We start from the raw sequence: 19224 nt of genomic DNA on the forward strand, positions 1-19224 counted from the left end.
CCTGAACTGAGACCACACCTAATTTATTACCTGTTTTTTTTTCATTGAGAAACATATCTGGGTTAGTGCATTTTACATACTGGTTCTCCACTATGTATCTATGCTAATCGGTGTTTTCCTTTAAATTGTAAACTTATCTATATTAAATATTTCTTTGTCTTAAGGTTGATAGATTCCCTTATGATTTTATCATCTTATCTGCATTTCTGTTGTTTGTTCAACAATAAAAGTTGTCAGGACTGAAGGAAGAGTTTGGCTGCTTAAGGAATGGCTTCAGTATTAAGAGAGCTGCTGAGAAACAAGTTCATACTTGATGATTCCATATTAACAGAGGTTGACCTTATCTGAGGGCAGCCTTAAAAGGAAAGTCTGTTCAGTCCCAGGCTTGAGAGTAAACAGACAAGTGGTTCTTATGTAAGTAATAATAAGTGTTTACAACATTGCTCGGATATCTTCATTGTTCTTAGTTGTACTTTTGCAATACTTTTGTTTGTTTAATTTCCTTTCTCTACTGTAATCTTAATGTAGTCATAATGGATTTGATTATATGTTGTTGCTCTTTCTTGGCTTATTACAAACTGCTGGCAAACAATTCAGAGCTCAAATGTGCTCCTGCAAAATCAGCTGTTTAGTAACACCAAATAACAAACATGCTCTTGGTGAAGAATCTGTAAAGCGAACAAAGGGACGTTTCTCTGCAGTATGCTAAATAAGCATGCTGCCTGCAGTTGGCAGCACAAACGACAGATGAAGAAAAAGGGCAGTCATAGAGACGACTGCTTTCTGAAGCTTACACAAAATACGTTTTTCTACAAAGCATGCATCACAATGTATCAGAAATGTTGTGGAGAAGTGTACAGGATGTGTGAAAACTTGTTTGGGATGACCTGGATGTCTGATGTCAACTTCTCTTAGGAATAACACTCTTGTCCCAAATTTGTAACAGTACAAAACCTCACAGCCTGTCTCTGCTTTTCTGTTCCTGGGAAGCAACAGTTTCAATGGAAGACCTTCAGTCAGGTCTTTGAATCCTTCTGTTGGTTCCTACTTCAGTATCAGATCAAACAGGCTGCTTATTTTCAATACGAAGGCCCTCAGCGCCTTGCCGTAGGGATAAGGATTCTCTCTGTGTATGTAAATATATTTTTGTTTAGCTGTTTAGGGGCTGTTTAGCTGTCAATACCAGGTATGGCAGAGTGAAAGGGGGAGCTGAGAGCCCCCAGCTCTTACCAGAAACAAGCCAGGAAGACGCCTATTTGTGAGCCAGTGGGTAAGAGAGATGCCAGCACTGGGATATGTAGCAGCTTTATGAAAAATCCAGCTCTTCAGTGCCTTTGCATCTTTTGCAGGCACCTGCAACAAGCTGTCATTTGGGGCCAGATGTAATACTGTGTTCAATCCTGAGATTTTTTTTTTTTTTTTCTAATAGCAAAAGAGAAATAAAGCTTTTACTTACTAGTTTCACTGCTGAAACAACTTTGACACCTCCATCACATTGCTATCCCTTGGCTTGTAAGCTCTTTTTGCCACAGGCAGTTTCCCTCTGCAGTGTTCCTGATTGCCACAGTAATAAGACAAGAAGATAGTAATTATAATCTGCTGGGGTTTGTTCATAATAATAAATAGATGCTGCATGTTTCCTCAAGTGAGCAAACCCACTGTGTCTCACTTTTTAAATTTTTAGATTTGAACTGATCACTCATGGAGTCATTTTATGTGCATATACATCATTTAGACTTGCATCCCTGTGGAGGACATCTTGCACAGACTGAAGTTTATTTGGTAAAACATGAGCACATGCACTCCTAGAGCTGAACTGGGCCTTCAGGGAGCAAGGGGTGGCTGCCCAGTCGCAGCTGGGTGACGGTACTGATTAAATTGAGGGGTATTAATGCTGTTTCCCTAATCTGCTCTCATTCAGACTGAGTCTGAGCAACGGTCTGAACAACATGACTGCATGCCTTCGAGCAGAGAACCCCTTGCTAAAGGAACTGGGATCATAGGTCCAAAGAGGGATTTCTTCAGCCCTACCTGCCTGACCCAGCCAACACAAAATCACACATGACAAAATCTCAACACATTATTTTTACAGACACTGACATGTTTTCCAAACAAATCCATGCAACCATTTCAATTTTCCCCAACACTGGTCTTGACCTGGGCTGCATTGTGGTGGGCGTAAATAGCATAAAGTGTAAATATTAAAAAGCCACCTCACAGCAGGCAGAACTGTGTAAGACACAACTGTCTTACATCAGTGAGACACACATGTAGAAGGTCAAAAGACCCCGAAGGTTTCTTACTTTCTTACTGTTTAAAATACTTTTGGAATAGAGGTCAGGCATATAGTCACTCTGAAGAGAAAATTGTCCAGATCCTAGGGTCTGAGCAGACCAGCCACTTCTGTATAATGCTGGCACAAACAAACACTGGTATGTCCCTATAAACCCTAGAAAATCCTTAACGCAGAAACAGCAAATGTACCATGACCAACTTTATTCTGCAGCATTTTCAGTACCTGATGCCTTTGTCACCACCGCCTGGTATTTTCCTATCAAGGCTGTCTCTGAAATCTGCAGCAGCTGTCTTCACCTGCTCACTGAGGAGATCTGGCTGCACAGTACGAGCAATGCCTGCTCTGCAAAATGCTGCATTAGGTTCCCGTTTTCTCCCAGGTGAAGTTCAGACTTGGTTTTTGACCTGCTACGCCAGATGGGACATTGGCTCTTGTTTGTGGCCAGAGGAGCTGAAAACAGCAGAGAACTTTGCTTAATTGGGCTCTTGCAAGAACGAGCATTGGAAAGGGGGGGGGGGGGGGGGCGGGAAAGAACCTTTTCTTCTTACAGAGATGCTGGAGGCCCACTTGCAATAGGGGGCTTACCTTTGGAGATATGACTATCCAGACAGTGTACTACATCCTCTCTATGCATGGTCTTGTTCATCACTTCATCAAGGGTAGATGATGCATTTGGCTGATCTTTGCCCAGGTGAGGCCAGAGCAGATCATGGTTCTTCAGCCTGCGTGGGGTAAAATTCTACTCCTTGACACTCAGCAGAGAAATAGAAGTTTGTTTCAATGAGATTGGTACTCCTTCAATGTGTTTCCTAGAATCACAACCAAGAAATTGTACATGCAGCTCTATGAATATACAGCAATGCCTACAAAAATGCAGTACTGCAAAACTGAAGAGCGTCTGTCTCAGAAAATTTTGTGCAAATCTTGCCTGTTCTATTCTTTTCACTGTCATTTGATCAAAAGTACAGCTTTACAGACTAAAATATATAGAATTGAAGGAAGACAGCATATGCTATTTTAGTGAGTATATTATCTAAAGTAGGCCTTCTATCTTTTTCAGACCTAATTATTACATCATCTTCATGTAGCTCAATTTACGAGTGAATTAAATGCTTGTGTGAGTGCTTCATACAATGTGAAACACAGCTGTGTCAATTGTAGAGACAGAACAGGGCAACATGTTCTAGACACTGAATTTCATTTTTCTACTGTGTTTACAAAAATATTCTTTTGTAGCAAATATTTTTCCCACTCCCTTAGTAATACACAATTGTATTTGGAAGAACCATAGAGCATCCACTCAGATTGCCATAAAATACTGAATATTTTTATCTGTCAAAGAAAAGACTGTGAGTTTAGTGATCAAAACAGCAGTCTCTATTAAAAGCATTCAGCTGGTTCTTCGTAACCTAGCTGTTGCCAAACAAAGACAGATTAAGATTAATTGCAGTAATTAAACAAAGGGACAGGCTACAGCATTAGTAGCAGCAATGTATCACATTCGTTGTTCCCAGATACTTTATTCAACAGGAAAACAGAAAATCACGAGCTCTAGTTCGTTATGCACATTTTCTATAAGAATTAACTCTTAGGTTGTTACTCAGCTACAAGGCATGTGCACATATAGTTTGCCAAAACATATATTACTTTAAAAATCCCTTTAGCTAGTAAAAACAAGGCAGATTTAGAACATATTTCTTGATTAGATTATAATTCTCTAAAATAATGAGAGCAATTTTTTAAACTACCAATTTCAGTCTTGGGTTTCAAAATTTGTCTGACAAGTTGTAGTGAAAGGAAAGGTGGAATATAGATTAGAGTCTAGCAAAAGGTCTTGTTTCAAACAGAATCAGGAATCATCATCATCTTCTCACTTTTCCCCAATGCATTTTTTTTTACGTGCTTTTGGGTTGGTTTTGCTTTTCCTTTTTGTTTGTGTATTTGCTTTAAAAGACATGCCCTCTGCCTGAAGCCAGTTTTGGTCACATTACAGGTTCAGGTTACAGTGTCACTAAGCTCTCAGCAGGACACTGCAAATTAACTGTATTGCATTTATGAGACTTGGCTGTGTACCTATTCTGAAAGTCAAGATATTGGTGGCTGTTTCATCAGAATGGAAAACAAAGGATTGGTGCGTCTCCCAGAAACACACCCTGCATGGGTAGAAGGCTAGATTTAAAAATCATGCTCATATTTAGGACAGTCCAAGGCACATGAATTGTCTTTGGCCAACAGTTTATGGGCTCAGCAAAAATTCTGTCTGCCTCCAAAGCTTCTGTTCTCCCAGGATATTTCTTCCCGTACCTCTTGTCCCCATACAGCTGGTCACAAGAGCAGTCTTTGCTTAGCAAGACATGATCAGAGATTATTTCAATTAAAAAAAAAAAAAAATTCCTCTTGTGTCCACTTCAGTGTGGCATAGACACACTGTTTCACCAACATTGGCACAGCTTAAGGTGTAGTCATTAGAAGAGAAATATACAGGCTAAGAAATCGATAGGCAGTTCCACAGGCAGAAAGGTAGCAGAAAATAAACAGAGTTGCACTCTAGGAAGCAAACATGTATTTTTCTCATTTAAGCTTTGAACTGGAGAATGAACCTGATCAGCATCATCAGCAGGAGGAAAACATGAAGCACAACTGGGAAGGGGGGGAATGTGTCCCTTGCAAATAACTTCCCATGAATAGCTGCCTGGTCTGACATCTTCTGATTGAGCTATTTCTAGAGCTGACCCTCTGCTTGTAAATACTGATGCTAATCTTGTTTCAGAAATGTTTCGTCTTGGTAAGGCATTAATAAACACTGTACCAGAAAATGCCTGGAGTCCAGCCATGCACAAGGCCTTGCTGTAATAGATCAATCAACAGTGGAGGTAGGCAAAGACTAGGAGAAGGATGTTCAGATGCCTTGGTGGCATCTCAGATACATTTCGTTCCAGTCAAGCCCTCGTTTGGCTTTCCATAAACATTTGCACAAGAAAAATGTAGCTTGTGTCAATGCTCCCAGAAAAGAAATGCTAGTTCACAGGCTGAAGTTTGCTTGATGAGAAAAGAAAATCTGATTCAGTGGAGAGAACAAGCCCCCTGTAACAGCAGAGTCATCCAGCAGGAACGCACAAGTAGAAGGAAGGGGATACCTGCTCACACTCCTGGGCTACAAATCACAGGAATATCCATTACAAACTATTCACTAAGCACTTACAGAAAGGAAGTCCGCTGTACAGGCCAAAAGTGATTTGTGATTACAGACTTTAAGTGTCCTGAAAGGAGTCTGATTTTCAGGAACCAAGGCCTTCAAGGCTCTCTCATTCTTCACCTTCTTTTGAAAGCCATAACCTCTATGTCCCAGTCTGTTAAATAACAAGGAAATTACACAAAGTCATCACTTATTGCAATTAATTATTATTAGTAGTAGATGATTGTTGATAAAGATCAGCAGCCTGAGCTAAGCAACCCGAGATAGGTCCCCTCATTGTAGGAAGTTTTGTACAAATGCAAAATATTTTCTACAAAAATGGCAAATCGAGCTCTAAGTAACTTCCAATCTCGATGATGCATTAACAGGAGAGAAATGTTACTTTTCCTTATGCAGTGCATAGTCGTCAATGAACTTTCACCATTTATCTGAGGCTGAAGAAAGGCTTTCTCATACTTTATGCCAGATGAAAAGTATTAATAGCAACAAGTGTCATTGGAGGGAAGCCGAGAGTGGGTCTTTGGTACAGCCTGTTGTTGATAAGAGTCTGATCCCCCATCCAGCTGAAGAGTGAGACTACAGCTGCCAAACAAAGTGCTTTTGTTTGATCTTGTTGCTGCAACCATGTAGGGAAAGGTGCCAAGCATGGTTTTGAAGTAGCCTTTTAATAGCAGAGAGCTAAAATGAGAGGTTGCTCTGAGTGGAAACACAGCACACACCAGGGGAGACAGTTTTGCCTGATGTGGGAAGGCTTGCTGTTTATACAAGATGATGCATATGGCATTACATAATTGAGGAAAACCTTGGATGCTTTTTTGGCTCAGGAGGCAACTGAATTGTCACCTCATCATTTGTATGTGACATCCTGCAGCCCTGACTAACAAAACAAAATGAAAAAGGTTTGAAATTGTACAAAGATATATAAAAATCTCCAACAGAATCTAGCAGGGACCATGTTCACCTTATTTTTCCATAGCTTTTCCTTAGACTCCTACAACCAGCAGGATGTTTATGGCAATATATTTAGAGGTAAATTATTAACAATGCAGACAGTAATATTATGACTCTGTTTCATTCCAAATAAACCAGAAATGTACTTTAGGATAAAAGTCAACAACTCATTACACAAGTCACCATCTAGTGGCACATAAGAACATGTACTGATGCTCTTTAAGTTTAGAGGTTAAATAAACCTGTGGTTTTAGGGACTTAAAATAGTGCCTTCAGTGCTGCTCAGAATGAACTTGTGAATATATATATATTGCATATGTGAATATATATATGGTACATATGTGTTGTGTATTTTATATGCGTGTATTAATATATTTGTACAGAGAGAGATTTTAAGAAAATTTGGTGTTACTCTACGCAACATTTGGTTCAAATAAAGTTTGGTTTCATGTATTTAAAATGATGGAGAAAAACAGTTTGTAGACTATCTGGGATTTACCCTTTTTCTCCCCTCTGTATTCATTTATATTTGTTGCTTCTGTTTATGCGAATCTATAGCTATATATATATATGTCTGTAACTTATGCTCCACAGCTTACCATCAAAGGTGTCTGTATTTCTAACTACCTAGCTCATCTGCAGAGAGAAAGTTGCAGAGAGAAACCTGTGGTTAACTAGTGCTCCCTGTAACTGCTGGAACAAGTGACAACTCCCCTACTGCAGCTATCTGTTCAGAAGGAAAGCTATTAGGACTGACAGAGAAGCTCATTCTTGCTCATTATATTCCAAGCCCTTACAGATGAGGCAATTTTTCACACAGTTGTGATAAAAACTGAGGACAAATACAGCATTATATTCTATTCAGCCTGTGTCTAAAAATGTTCTGAACGTATTTATCCCTGAAGAAAAGTTGTATGCAAGCCAGCTTTTCCCCCCCTGGTCTACCTTTCCTATTTGCATTTATATTTAGCATCTTCACTCGTGGCCAAATCTTTGAGACCTTATTTGACGTTTTCCCAATATTTCCTCCTGCATTAGTCACCATAAGAGATCGGTCTGACAAAGAACTAAATCAAAACTTCACAGAAAGGATGTGCACTAGAACTTCCTGATGGGAAATTAAAAAAACCCCAAACACATGGCAAACAAGACATGACATAAGATTACAAAGGTGCAAAGGTACACCGATGGCAAGCCGTGACATGTCTGCTCCTGGGCTTCCAAAACACCAGAGGGTACATGGGGTAGAGCTGGAGGCAGAGAAATGAGATAGGCATGGTGAGAAAAAGGCTGGTTTGCAAATAAGCAGCTATTGTTACTCGGCCACTCCCATGGGAAGAGCAGTATCATCTCTTAGAGAGGCTAATACAAGGTGCTAAGAAAGGCTGACTTACCCTTTTCACCACAGGGTTTCTAAGAGCAAGAACTCGACCCCTTCATGCTATCACCTACTTTTGGGAGACATTCATTAGAGAAAAGACAAGGCATTGTAGTGGAAGATCTTTCCATGGGTGAGTGCTGCAGTGGTTGAGCCAGACTTCATTAAGGGAAAGAGCACAAAGGAATGCAATGAAATTATCTTAAAAAAATAAATAAATAAAATGCCTGGCAAGCTCTGGGGATGAATCTTTGGAAAACCTAGTCCACGAAGCAGAGACTTTTAAACACTATCACCAGCTTTCAATTCCAGCCTCCCTGCACTGAAGCTGGAAGAGGGAGAAGAGAAAGTACTCTCTGTGTGGACTCACATTGGATTTGGTTCCCTTGGTGGCAAGATACCATGTCAGCTTAGGCACAGGGCTTGCCCTTACTGTTTATACTGGTTTAAATGCAAAGGAAATATTTTACCTTAAATTCCTCCATTTAGCTACTACATTTTAGTTCACATTTATAATAGGTTAAGAGCAAGCACATGGCTGCTTGCTGCAGTTCAGCTCAAGAGAACTAACTTCTTAGGTCTTACTTGTCTGCTTGAATATTTAAAGTCTGCCTGTGTGATCCTCTGTGGAGTCTGGGAAGGAGAAGAAAGCTGAAAGAACAGTGTCTCTGACTCACTAATATCCCTGCCTTGGATGTCCTGAGAGCCCTGATGCCAGTGGGAGGAATGCAGATTCATACTTCCCCAGATTATGTATTACCCTTAAAAATTCAATTCCGTTCTCTCCTGAATGAATTTCCTGGCTTCCTGTATTATTTTCTTTTTTAAAGGCATGCAACCTTAGAAGTGGCCAAAGGCACCTCTTGCCTGACCTCTCCTTTCAACCTGTGCTCTTAAAAAATTGCTTTTTGCACATGGGGTCTAAAAGGCAAAAGAGAGCACTTACAGGTGAGGCTCTATAGCACAAGCACAGAGGAAACAGAAACAGAAATGCTTTAGAAGGAAAAGACAAGCACCAAGAAACACTCTAAAAGAAAGAAAATGGATTTAGGCAATGCTGAGGCTCTACTGCATTTCCTAGAACAACACTGGAAAGATGAGTAGCAAGAATAAGCCAGATCTGCAGGTGGTGTGAATTAGCGTTACTGAGGTAGTCAGGGGCACCACACCGATTTACACCAACAGGGACTGAGGACTGTTACTGAGGAGGAATGTGTAACAGCCCTAGGATGCACAGATTTTATTTTCTGTGGAGAATATTGTTTCAGTCCCTCCTACGGTTTGTCAGTGACTGCTCCCTGGTGAGAACATGAAGAAGTTGTCAGGACTATTAACCTTAACAAATGTAAATATGAATCCAAAATGTGGGAAAATGCTTGGATCTGAAATGAATTTCATTCTAACAAACTGCTGAGTTAAACAGTCACTTACGCAGCCAACACAGCAACATCAGCCTCTAAGAAAGAAAATTGTTCACCTCGTTCTTTTTAGTTGTCCTTCTTGCCCGTTTCTTGGTTCAGTGGCACCTCATGTAAACAGCTGCACTGAAGGAAGCTGGAGTCACTTTTGTGATTTATCCCAAACAATTTACCTCATAAATGCAGGCCTTTCTTCTCCAGTCAAGACTACTGTTCACAATTTTTCAATACATCTGCAAACAAATGTTACCCACCGACTCATGAAGCTGCTGCTAGGAGCAAGCCATATACTCGGGTCTTGTAGCATCTGGAGCCAGGAGCCATAATCTCTTATTTCTGTTCCCTGAAGGAATGGCATGTCCTCTGTCCCACAAGGAAAGGGGAGTCCTTTTGCCTCTTAGTACTTATTCTAGAACATGGGGAATTGCATGCTAATAGACTGAGACCAAAACTGAGAGACAGTTTGGAGTGTGACTTAGTTTGGGATAGAGTCCATAATGTCTGCATTTCCCATGAACACTCTTGCAATAAAAACAAGTAATTAGAAAGAGGTTTAGCCCACATTTCCATTGCTGGACCCAAACAAGAGGGCCTGAGGGATCCTACTGCACTGGGGTTGGGATGCCAGGAGCTGTGTCAAGTGGCATATTTCTCCTTGCGAAAAAGCTTTTCCAAAATTGCTCCCTGTAAGGACTGTTACCCTGGAAGGGTTGGGATGGGGCTAGAGGGAGGATTGGACTAGGGAATTATTCACTTGGCAGATCCTTTGCATTTCCTGCCAACATACACAAACATGCCTGCAAGAAATGCTGGCAAAGGTCCCACCAAGATTCAGTTTGTGCTTTGGGCTGGGCAGTACTTGGCAAAGCGACTCTGGAGCCCTTCTGCAGCTTACGGAAGAGAGAAGCCAGTGTTTGGCTAATGCTCACAGATTCATTTCTCTGAAATCCAGATTCATACAGAGACTGAGCACTGCACGCTGTAACATTAAAGAAGTCAAGAGGCTGGGCTCTACTTGGTGTTCCCAAGGCCGAGTTATGTGCTGAATGGGAGGACTGTCGTGCTCAGGTCCATGGGCTGCAGAAGCAGAAGGTGTTACAGCCCAGGACTGTCCACTTTGCATCTCCACCTGCACTTCTGCTGCCTCCCGGCCACATCAGAAATATGGCTCATACACCTGCATCTCAGCAGCTTCAGAGCCACCCTGGTGTCCTGGCTTAAACTGCGAGGGAAAGGGGGATTGACTTCAGCTGAGGAACTGGGCAGTTGTGCTGCTGCTGTGTGCCCACCTGTCAGCTGTTAGAGTGGCAACAGTCTCCAGCCAGGGGGATGCATATTGGAAGCAGCCCACCACAGTTTGTCTGTCAGATCCTCTGAGTGCTGGGGCTGCAGCTAAGAACTGGGAGTCCAAACCTGGAGATAGGAGATGCTGAGAGCAGAGCAGGGGAGTGAGACTCAAATTTTATCTATCCCTTGGCCTGATCATCAGTTACCTGTGAAGGTGGGTTTCAGCCTCCAAGATCTCATTGAGGGCTCAGGCACTGGTACTGTGCATTCAGGCACTGGCAAGTACACCGCTTTCTCATACCGCAGGGCAGCAAGAGAAGGTGGAGAATTCCCTTTGCTTAACAACCAAGAGTACTAGGATACTTGCCCAGACACCCAGCTCTGAACTTCTGAGTAAGGCAGAAAAAAAAAAAAAAAAGAAAAAAAAAAAAGGAATTCAGAAGCAATAGGAAAGCCGCTTCTTTATATGCAAGAATATTTATGAATTATTTCCCTGCTTTAATAGCACAATCTGCTCGATGGGACAAAGGGACAGAAGAATTTTAAAGGATACATGGACATCAGGTACCTCTAGCTGCACTTGCATTTGGATCCAAAGAACTATAGTTTTTACTGTTCTTCAGTTAAAAAGAAGCCATTTAAATGTCAATGGAGATTTGCTTTCATTTTTGAGCTTTCTTCTGTTTTTTTGGTTTCCATGTCAGTGGTAAAATGGATAGCCCTTCATTTTATTTAGCGTGAAATGAATTATAAGAAAGTGGGTCCTCTAGAAATAAAAAGTCTTCAGTTTATATGTTCATGTAAGTGTAAAATGTACTGCAAGGCAGAGTGCTTCTTCAATTTCGCTACAGATTTGTAATAATAAAAAAGTGGACTCCGAGGAGAAGTGAGCCATGAGCTGTGTGATTTGAACAGTTATGTTAACACGCAATAAAAAGGTGCAAAGGTTCATGACAGTTCTCTCTTAATAGAAAAAAATGCAGAACGCAGAGATGCATGAAAAGGCAGTAAATAAAAGATTGGATGACATAATAAATGGAAATCTACACTGATTTTCGTTTGAAAACAAATAAAGGATCCTGGTCACAACTAGAGCAGAAGAAGGGAGGCAGGAACAAATGAGCAGACGAAGGAAGGAAGGAGTGATCATATATACATTGCAACATACAGTTAGTGGTCCTTGGCTAAAATACAGTGTTTGAATGAACGGGAACTGATACCAAGATGATAATTTACAATAAAGAGATACATAGAACATTCTGTTGGTGTTTGGTAGGAGAGAAAACTAATGCCTGAGTCATTCAGAAAGAGCTGACAATCTGTTTATAATACCCACATCTGTCACACCACATTCTATTGTAATTACACTCCCCTTGATGGGAAAGGAGAAGATGATGTACGTCCCCAGGGAAAGATGTACTCGTATGAATCTGCAAGCAACATTCAAAGAACAATCCACACAGAACTTACCTAATTCAAGAAGCAATAGAGCATACAGTATAGAGCATACAGTGCCAGTAAACCACATCCCATACATAGTAAAGGTTAAAAAAAAAAAGGAGGGACATACTCATCACTGAACAGACCTTTCCTAAAAAGTAAAAAAAAAAAGAGCTGGAGACTGGGTGAAAATACCTAACTAATACCTAAATAACTCCTTCCAGGCTGCATACAGATAACCAAGTCTGGGTCTTAAAGATCGTGAATTTTGGCTTTGAGTGCAATTTTGAACAAATGTAAAGCATAGGACTGTTGATACTGCAAAGCTTTGTTTGGGGATGGGATAGTAAGAAACTTGGTGTTTCACTTGGTTGCACTTGAATGGATAATTTAGTCTAGGTTTGCTCAAAACTTGGCCACCTTTTGAACTTGGCCCAAAGTGGCAGTATAAGGCTTTGAACCCTCGGTCTAGGTAGAGATTTCTAACTCCAATCTTATAGAGTGAGGGTAGTTTTGCTTTTAAAATTAACATTTCACATAATTTTCATCTCATTTTTCCTTTGTACAACAGTCTGCACAATAGCTCAAAGGGCTTAACAAGGGACAGAATAGAATAAAATACCTTAGAAGTCTTGCTTGTTGAATAACTAGGCGAAAAAAACCCCCACCAACTGTATGGCTCTAACTTCCACTTGAAAAGCACCTATCAGAAAATGCCTATCCTTGATGGAGAAAAAAATAATTGTTAACATTCAAACACACTGAACCTTAAGACTCAAACATATTTGTGACTATTGCCTGCTATTTACTCTACTTTGAGGCAAACTGCACCAAAACCAAGCTATAGTATCTTCAGTTTAAACTCAGTGTTAAATGATTATTATAGGCTGTTCATGCAGCTCAGCCTTGGAAAAAAAGATAGGGAGAATCAATAGGATTCTATGCTAATGACGAATCTGTAACAGCTCAGAGTAGCTTGTGCTCTTCCACTGATAGCATCAGTGTAAGGGTAGTGCCAAGGAAATGACAAAGATTGGAACCTTTGCGAGATAATGATCACACTGACTCCTGTTCAGAAAAGAAAAAAAAAAAAGAAAAGAAAAGAAAAAAAAAAAAAAAGAAAAAAGAAAAAAAAAGATTAAGGCCACATGATTTTAGCAGTACAAGCAAACCGGCCTGTTACAAAAGCTCTATACCAAGGAAAAAAGGAAACAAAAGAAAGGAATACAACCGGAAACATATTACTGCTGGACTAAAACCTCTATATAGACTTTGGATATTTGTGAATCAGTTACTTGAGTCTCATCCCCCCTCTCCTATATTTCCTGTAGTGACATTTCCAAAAGACAGCTTAGAGGTGCAGGTACAGTGTATTCACATTTTTCTGTTTCAAGAAGACAACCAGCTACTCTCACTTCTGCTGTTCCACCTTTGCTGCCTGTCTGTGGGGGCAAAAAAAACCACCACACACTAGAAACTGCCAGCACAGCTCCCCAGACCAGACAGAGGAACTGTGTGTGTGCAGGGGCACTGCTGGAAATCAGTATTTTCCCCTAGACAAAGGTGGTGTTACCAGCTCTGCAGGGTGTTGTTAGTTTACGAGTTGAGCCCTTGAGATAAGCCACATTACGTTCCCTGTGGTAAAGCACCAAGCTGTTTCCTACACACCAGGTGAACACCTAGAAATTAAGGAACTGGCCAAGAAAATGGGTTTATGCAGATAGGCACCTGCCACATGTGCCTTCTGTACTATAGATGTATAAATGCCAGTACAATATTCTACAGCATTGTTTTTAATTTTCATCTCCGACAACCAGCATCCCATACGGAAAGGATTCCTTGTAATTAGAGAGCACTCCAGCTGTTTTCATGCTGCAGCTTTGTGGATTTGCTCTGGTTTATGCATATTGCATCCAAATTTATGTACACTTAAGCTAATAGGGGATCTCATGTGTAAAGCATCATAGAGAAGCTCATACGTTCTCCTCTCACCCTGGGACTATAGTCTATTTATTTACATCCCACAGCCTGTTTATTTTAGACCTACCTGCACAGGAGCTTTACTTCTCTCAGGCTTCTGTTTGCATTGTGGTCTTTATCGTTCCTCTTCCCTCTTTTAGCTTGCAACAGAGAGCTGTGGCATCTTTTATATTTTGTGTTGTGCCTGTAAGATCTGTGGCAGTGCACCATGTTTAGAGAGTTTGAGCTGAGAGGGTATCTTCAGCTGGTCAGCTACTGCCCTTCAAACTGTCCTCTGCGTAACTTGTAGCTGGAAAAAAGACACATCATCAGAGAACATGCCCACTCTGGAACACATTGAAAGATGGAGAATCCATCGCTTTGCCTGATAGTTTGTTTCAATCACTCCTACCAGAACAACATGTGTCTTGTTTTTAGTTTGAATTTGCTGGTCTTTAGTTTCACGTTCATAGTTCTTTCCGTGCCCTTGCTTGCTAGATCAGATAGATGATTCCCTCCCAGTACTTCCTCTCTGGGATGTGAATATAAGGTAACCAACGAGTTTCTTTTCTTATGGATTCATTCTGTAGTGCACAGCACCAAATGCATGTTCAGCCTTTATACACTGCTATATGGGACACTGTTCCTTGGAGAGAAACAAGTTAGATCACTTCTAACCTCTTTTATTTATACAATTAAACATGTTTATCACCCCAAAAATTCAATAAATTGCTTCCTGGTTAAGTGTCCTCCTTGACTGCTTTTTAGAGTTTCACCGAACAGTGTGCTTCTACCTGGAACAATATGCCAGTGCTGCATCTCTCTTCAAGTATTAACTAAAAAGAGACACTGAATAACGTAAAAGTATTCATGATTCCAGCCTCTATCAAAGAGAAGTCTGGACTGCGGTTACCCGCCCTGGTGCACAGACCTTTTCAGAAAAGTTTCAATAGATAGTGACACCCTGCAGGGCATTTTCAGTACTGACACCGAGTGACATGCTCACTGAGATGGCTTAGTCTAAAAATTGTCTAAGGCACGATTTTTCACTTTGGGCATATAAGCATTTCAGTGCTGGCAAACAGGTGGAAACATGCTTTCCCTGAAGCCACCTATGTGACCCTCTTAGGTTTCCCTGTAAAAGCCATCAGACAGACACAGCTTCAGAGCAGTTCTCATTTACTTGTCAAAGCCCAAAGGTGTGCCAGCTGCTTTCTCCATCACTGGAGCTCCGGAGACACTGGTCTATGCTGAAATTTCTCTCTCAGATCAGCCCTCTGCCTTGCCAGGTGCCTGCAGGCAGGTCTAGCTCAGGAGGGCAAGGTTGCCTTTCCCCCAGAGAGCGTTTGCAGATTGGGTTTTTTTGAACCAGCTTCATTGCATTGATCCTACATACAAGGCAGGTCACTACCACAGTTACATCACGAAAATGGAAAGGGCAGAGAACTGGAAGTGAGAATGTGGGAGCTGGTGGGAGTGTCTTTAAAAAAATCATTAAGTTATGCTAGACAACACACAGCTGACTGCAACAAGTGCTCAGGTTTATCAGCTGTACCATACGCCACTTTCAACACCAGAAGAGCTCAAATGCAAAGATACTATGAGTTCATTCTAGCCAGACAAAAGGTTTCATTGCTGATTATAATGTTGAAAGCAAGAGTGTATAAACAAACACAACACAAAGTCATCCTGAGTAGCACTTAACGTTTGGTTTCTTTCTAACTGCTGCTTGGGCTCTTTAGAAGATATTACATGGACGTCCAGAATTGCTAGTTCTTAGATTTAAATGCTAGTTTAGAGCCTTACAAAGTTAGTCCTAGTCCCAGGGACAACCACCTGAAAAATAAAGAACAGTAAGGAACATTTATGAAAACACTGTTTTTCATAGCATGCCATGTAGTTTTCTTCAATGTACATTCAATACCCTCATCTAAACAATTCCATTGTCATAAAAGTATTTTTTTATTTTAATTGTCACTTATAACTTCTAATCCTTTTCTTTTTGAAATATTTCCAATAAAATCTCTGTGTGCAACTGAAACTAGCTTTTATTTGAAGTGTTGCCTTAAGACAATCAATATTCAGCACTTTTTTTGTAAAATGTTCAAGTTTGTTCACAAAAAGTAAATTCTCTTTCTAGTGATGCATTTGAGGTTAGATTGTGAAAAAATAAACTTCACAGATATGAAAGAAGTATGACGGGAAGGCACAATGTTAGTCTATTCCAGAATAAAGGTTTGCATACAGGCCACTGAAGCGATCACACATTGTTCCATATGCAAGCAATTTGCATACAGAAAGCTTCTGTATTTCATCAACTAAAGCATTACAAGCTTTCATTTCTCTAATTTTAAGACACCATAAAAAGCTGTCATTGTGAAAGATAAGTAAAGAATGAAGTACCAGTTATTCAAAATACATTTTTATCACCTCTGTCTTAGTCAAATAAGTAATTGTAGCCTAAAATACAAAAATAGCTTATAATGTAAGATCAACATTTTCAAACTCCTTCATTTGCATGGTTTTGCAAATAACCACCTTGCAGATAAATCCCTCAACTTTTCCACGCACTCAAGGATGACAAAATGAAATCTGCCTTGTAATTCAAAAAAGTATTTGGCAAAAAATGGAACAGGAATTGAAATTTTTATTGTACACATTCAAGGCCATATTATGACTCGTATACAGCTTCCCCTTTTGTATTATGCAGTATGTGGACTAGGAGATTATTTAGAATGATTTAGAATGAGAGTTTTCATACTACATTAATACATAGATGGTTTTCTCTCTATATATTAGTATTTGCATGGTCTTTGTATGGACATTAGTATTTGCATGGTACTGCATGGACAATTTACTTTTGTCAAAATTTGCACTACTTTATGGTTAAACATTTTTTCTATCTTCCAATATCCCTGATGCAATTTCATGTTGCCTTAAACAGAAGCAAGTAGACAACTAATGGACTATCCACCTACCCATACACTTAGGAACAACTACTGGAACATTTTAATATCTCTGTGTATTGGGATATCGGGGCCTTTTTAATAATAAAATAAATTTTAAAAAAAACCCAACCAAAAAACAACAACAACAAAAAACTTTTGCACTTACCAATAACAACCTAGTTCTAAGTGGACCTTGGAAATCATTATTCATATTGCTATCTTGATGAAGTGACTTGGCATTCTGCACTTCTTGCTTCTGAAGCAATCACTTCACTTTCTGCACTCGTATTTTTTAGCAACAGGAAAGTTGTTCTTTTAAACTGTGCTACACTTATGTTTATTATAGACTCCACTTTCAAACTGTCTTACTTCTGATAGTCTATCATGAGAAACTGAGGTTCTTTGCATAAACTGCAATAAGCTCCATAACAATTATTGCTATCTTTACTGATCCTGCAAAATTATTTTTCCATTTGTTCGGGAAATTGCAAAGCTCTTTCTGTTTAGGGAGTATATTGTGATTTACTGAAGAAATTACTATTGCTATCACTGCCAAAATTACGATCCCTATAAGGATGTAGCTCAGCCAATGAAAAATGCTATGGTAGTTAAGACTTAATCTGCCCACTCTGTACTGAGCCAGACATTAGATACTGTATTCTACACAAACATTATTTAGTTATAATAAATATATGTGTGATAAAATGCTCTTTATTGACTGAGAGCTTGAATACATAGGCTTAATTCTAGCAGTAATTCCTCAAGGTAGACTTCATCTACACTGAAAATACTTCACATACTTTCTTTTTTTGTGAGGGTTGAAATTCTCTTCATATAAAATCTATAAAGAAATAGAGGATTCTGCAGTTTAAAAATCTCTACACAGCTGTAAAAATGTTATTTTGATGGGGATCACACACCAGAGCTTTCTGGGGAGAAATGAAGTTTCATCAAAGGCAGGTTTGACTCAGTAATTCAGAAGTCCCCCCACATCGGAGTCGTCTGCTGTGCCTGGGGGACAGTTTGCAGTGAAGTTTGCAACAAGCCCTGCTATGATACCTGCCTAGAAACTTCTAAGGTCTGTCTGAAGAATCTGTGTTTCATAGCCCTGTTACACACACGGTAGGTACTGAAATTTAGCAATAAATTACACTGCTGTCTCTTTGTGTCATGTATTTCGTTTTTACACAGCTATTAACCGCGCTTCCCAAAAGAGAGCTATTTTTCTTCATGTGAACTGAGCCTCAGCTGGGTTACAAGTAGAAGAAACAGCAAAAGTCATCATGCTGAGCTGTACCTGTGATTTTACTTCAAGGCAGTCTTGGGAGAATAAAAAAAAAAAAGTAGTATCTCTGTTTTATGACCTTTCTGAATAGTTTTTGTTAAAAGATCAGATTTTTGTAGGCTGAATTCTACAATGCAAACGAGGCTTCACTGACAAGTTAATTCCTTAGTGTAGTTCTGCAGAGGTTTGGTAGACTGGCTTCAAGACTTCAGCTTGTACCTGTAACAGAAGGTTCACATAGAAGATGGGTCTTTTGATCTAAGGGATCAAGCCTTGGAAACACCACCTGGTACGACCTTTCTCTCTTTTGTTCAAGACTTCCCTTTCCTCGTCTTTCTTGGCTCCTTACTACAATAACAAGGGGGCTTTGATAATAGGGAACTCTTTATTAAATGTGGCTTTAAATAATTAACATCCTACCCCTGCTATTACCTCACTTTCTAGAACTGGACTATGAAGTATCAAATGCAAAATGCCTCCTTCCCCTCCCTGGGAATGTCCTGAATTCATAGTCTGGGCATGTTCTTGAATTAGCATGTTCTTTCTGCTTAAGATGGCCTTCCTGGGTGTCAAAACCATTCTAAGATAATTTCAACATACATTTCCACAATGTTTCATAAAGTAGGTATCATAAATTGCGTTCACTGTATGTATACCTTACCTAATGCATAATACTTTGTTCTCCCTGAGCACTCTCTGGAGACGTGGTGCATTAATAATTGCAGGTGACAGAGCACTTTGTCAAAACTACCTTTCCTCTCTCTTTCATTTATTTAAAAAGTTCACAGCATCGTGGTGACCAAAACTGAAAGATTCAGGTTTTTTTCCTCATAGGACACATGAAATCCTGTGGGTCTTGTCTAGATAAGTCTGTTATTCTGTTTTCATTGCTTTTTCTTTGTTTTGGGAGAAGAAATGCTTTTCTACCACACATAAGGAATTTATATCAGAGGTGTTTTCTTCTCAAAGCTGAGGTCTGCTTCCCTCAAGAGGATTTCCTCTGAGTAACTGTCAAACTACTGGTCACTGAGCTGTAATTACTCCAGATGAAACCAATTGTCATCAT

This window comes from Falco biarmicus, chromosome 4 (assembly GCF_023638135.1).
Source record: "Falco biarmicus isolate bFalBia1 chromosome 4, bFalBia1.pri, whole genome shotgun sequence".
Taxonomy (NCBI): domain Eukaryota; kingdom Metazoa; phylum Chordata; class Aves; order Falconiformes; family Falconidae; genus Falco; species Falco biarmicus.